Genomic DNA, 4,132 nt, shown 5'->3' with positions numbered 1-4,132 from the left:
TGGTCCATCAGTACACCTCCCACACCGCTCAAAACTCTTTGAAGGGTCACAGTACAACCCATAATGTTTGGCAGGAAATAAAGCATTACTAGACACTCAAAGAAGCAGGGAAATGTGACATGGGATGGGATGGGGAGGGGGGATTGGTCAATATATTTTTTAAATGCAGTGTTGATACAAATGCTATAATTAGCAGACAGGATTTTTAAATGACTAAAATAATCATGTCCATGAATATAAGATGGGGAAGGGGACATAAAGATGAATACGTGAATAATTTTGTTGGAATATAGTTCGCTAGAAGAAGGACAAAATGGACTTATCCTCGGGTCTGTCCTGCCGCCAGCCGCGAGCCACTGCCCTCTGCCGCCCACCATGGCCCTGCTGCACTCTGGTCGCATCCTCTGTGGAGCCGCCGTCACCTTCCACCCAGGACTCGTCACCTCGGCTTCTGCCAGAGCCGGCTCCTGGTGGGCCCATGTGGAGATGGAGCCCCGGATCCCATCCTGGGGGTCGTTGAAGCTCTTAAGAGAGAGACCAACAGCAAAAGGATGAACCTGGGAGTCGGGGCTACCAGGATGCCAATGGAAAGCCCTATGTGCGCCCTAGAGTCCGGAAGGCTGAGGCCCAGATTGCTGCAAAAAATCGGGACAAGGAATACCTGCCCGTTGGGGGACTGGCATCTGCAGCACTGGCCCTGGGCGAGAACAGCGGGGTGTTGACAAGTGGCCGGTCCATCACCGTGCAGACCATTTCTGGACTGGCGCACTCAGGATCAGAGCCAGTTCCCTGAAAAGATTGTTTAAGTTCAGGGGAGCCGTCTTTCTGGCCAAGCCCTCCTGGGGAAACCGCACGCCCATCTTCAGGGACGCTGCATGCAGCTTCCTGGGTATCGGCGCTGCGACCCCAAGACTTGCGGTTGGACTGCGCAGGTGCTGTCGATGACACCTCAAAAATGCCCGAGCAGAGCGTGCTCACAACCCCGCCGGAGGGGAGCCCCGCCCTGAGCAGTGGAAGGAGATGGCCAGCGTGGTGAAGAAAGAGAATCTTTTTGCGTTCTTTGACATGGCCTACCAAGGCTTCGCCAGTGGGCATGGTCACAGGGACGCCTGGGCCGGGCGCCACTTCATCGACCAGGGCATTGACGTGGGCCTCTGCCAGTCCGATGCCAAGAACATGGGCTTGTACGGTGAGCGCGTGGGGGCCTTCACCGTGGTCTGCGCAGATGCTGAAACCGCCAAGAGGGTGGAGTCGCAGTTGAAGATTTTGATCCGTCCCATGTATTCCAACCCCCCTCTCCACGGGGCCCGGATTGCCTCGTCCACCCTGGCCACGCCGCAGGAAGTCAAAGGCGTGACAGACCGCATCATCGGCATGCGGACCCAGCTGGTCTCCAACCTCAAGAAGGCGGGCGCCTCCCACCACTGGCAGCACATCACTGACCAAATTGGCATGTTTTGTTTTACGGGGCTCAAGCCTGAACAGGTGGAGCGGCTGACCCAGGAGTTCTCCGTCTACATGACAAAGGACGGCCGTATCTCTGTGGCTGGAGTCACCTCTGGCAACGTGGGCTACCTTGCCCACGCCATTCATGAGGTCCCCAAGTGATTTCCCCAATGAGGGAGCAGAGACGCCCTGCCTCTTCAGCCCCTGCTGCTGTGGGATTCGCGGGGAGCCTGAGAGCAGGCGGATGGTGGAGGGCAGGCTATTTCTCTGAGTGCTTCACACTCAGCTCTTGAATGTGTTTCTCAGAAAAGAACACGTAGTGAATTGGGGCAGAGGCACCCGTGGCTGCAGGCTGGAGCTTTGTGGCTCCCAAACCAAACTGGTCCCCATCCTGTTATCTGGGGTGTCTCCCAATGAGTTTATGCGTACGAGAAAGAGCCAACAATCTGTCCGTCACACAACTGCAATATTTCAGAAGCTTTGACCGGAGCACCCTGCGTGCTGAGGTTCCTCTGTTCATGCAGCCTAAGAACTGGCACAAACTAGACCTTGTACAGAGAAGCCTGCTCTGACACTGACTCCGTGTCCTTCCCGACAAGAGCCCACAGTACAGAAATCACTTCGGGGGCAACCCACTGAGCCCACTGCCGCTGCAGCGAGGAAAGGAAAAGACACCCTTTCCTGGCTTGTTTAAGAGAAAGGAAGAAAGAAGACTCTCCTTTTTCATACTTAGAGGCATTTTAACACTTCCCTCTCGGCCCTAATCATTGCTGTTCTTTTCCTTAGACACAGAGACCTCTCGCTTGCCTTGCTCCCTGTCCCATCAACAACCACCCCTAAGCCCCCGTCAAGATATACTTATGTCAAGAATGCACATGCCATACCCGCCCCTGGAGAACTCCCTCTCCCGCACTTTCATCCCAGCATCCGTGAGTCAGTTTGATTACCTCCTCTGCCCACTGGGACTTCCTCCCTTGTTCAGTGGTTGTGCAGGCGCTCATCTCACCCCGTGAGCCAGGCAGTGCAGGGAAGGACCAGGAGAGGGCGCTCGGGGCTGTGCCTTCTACCTTGGGTGGGTACTGCCAGGAGGGCTCAGGCTTCCCCCTCTGGAAAGATAGCCACCATCTGCTCTAATGTAGGCTTAGTGCAACCTGGTTTCTCTGTTAAAATAAAATCACCGAAGACACCCCCCCCTTAAAAAAAAAGGACAAAATGAAAATTCTTTTTTAAGGTTGAAATAAACAAGTATTTTACTAAACACTCCAGGTCCAGTACATGTGTATTCTGTCTCCTTTTTAAGCGGCTTAGAACAATGTTTGGATCGGCAGCGGGAGGGGGCGGGGAGGGGTTAAGGGGTCTGGGGGGTTGTTGAGGCTGTGAGGCTTCACTCCTGTTTATTTTTTTATTTACAAAATGAAAATTCTAGGGCTGACAAAACAAAATACCTGAAATAGGAACTTGACTAGTTAAGCTTACCAGCAGATTGAACACGGCAGAAGAACAAGTCAGGGGACGTGGAGACAAACGTAAACGAATGAATCAGAGTGAGTAAAAAGGGTTGAGAAAACAAATAAGCAGAGTCTTACTACCATGTAGGGCAAGGTTAAGCAGTCCAGTGTACACAGATCAGTCAAAAGTATTGCTACAAAATCAACAAAACCCTTATGTAAACAAAAATATCAAACTATGAAGCTTGGCAAGTAGAAAGAAAATGTACTGCAAAGGGTGATGGCAACATAAGTACAAGTGTGCTTGATACGATGGTTGTATGGATTGTTATAAGAGCCCCAGTAAAATGATTTGTTACAGGATAAGACAAAAACTGTAAGAAATGTTTGGGTTTTTTAAAAGAATTAAGTATTCAAGGCCTTCCAAAGGAAGCTGGATAAGGACTCATGGTGGCTAGGTGGTTATGCCTTGAACTGCCAAGTCATGCGGTCAGTGGTTCGAACCTACCACTCACTCTTCAGTCTTTAAAAGATGTAAAGGTTTGGAACTGCCCAAAGGGGGCAGTTCTTCTCTGTCTTATAGTCACAGTGAGTTCGAATCAATTAGGGGGCAATGGATTTTTTGTATTTCCGGCATGGGAGGCTATGCTATAGAGAGAGACTCCAAGTTAGATTCTACAAAGCCAGAACCCAGCGGAGGAGAGTGGAAAGTAAAAATGAAAAGGCACCTGTATGGAAGGTGTGAGGGCCATTGAGAGTGCTGGAAACGTAGGCTCCATGGCAAGCTTCATCAATATTTTAGAGATCGAAATTGTTCTTCTTCAAATTTTGCAGTGGACATTTCAGAACACGTTATAATATAGAGAAGTCAATGGATAATTCATGTTAAATGTTTCAAAGGTGAGGTTGGCTCCAAGCGTCTTTATAAGAAAAATTCTAACTTTTCTTTCAAGAGTTTCTGTGCCGCGTGGAGAAGTTGTGCCATCTGATAACTAGACTGGGGCATGTAAATTTTAATAAGGGAGTTTGAACTCTGGCACACACATTGTGTGCTGCAGAATCTCGATGGCGTGTGCCCAAATCACTCCCCGTCCGTTGATCGTTGATCGTGTCTCATCGTGGGTCTGTAGGGCAGAGTGGAATTTCTCCTGGGGGTCCCGTGAAGCTGTCAGTCCACATGGGAGCACACGTTGTCTCGTCTTTCTCTTGCAGAGGGGCTGGTGGGCTCGAATAGCTGA

At 50.6% G+C, this 4,132-nt stretch overlaps 1 pseudogene; it reads left to right on the top strand.

Moving 5' to 3' along the window:
• The first annotated feature begins 375 nt into the window (after positions 1-375).
• LOC101646329 lies at positions 376-1,630 on the top strand (annotated as a pseudogene).
• The last annotated feature ends 2,502 nt before the right edge of the window (positions 1,631-4,132 follow it).

The sequence above is a fragment of the Echinops telfairi genome, unplaced genomic scaffold (genome assembly GCF_000313985.2).
Source record: "Echinops telfairi isolate 266 unplaced genomic scaffold, ASM31398v2 ScPeMD7_1957;HRSCAF=2489, whole genome shotgun sequence".
NCBI lineage: Eukaryota > Metazoa > Chordata > Mammalia > Afrosoricida > Tenrecidae > Echinops > Echinops telfairi.
The sequence above is the reverse complement of the archived record's forward strand: the minus strand, read 5'-3'. Positions and strand labels throughout refer to the sequence as shown.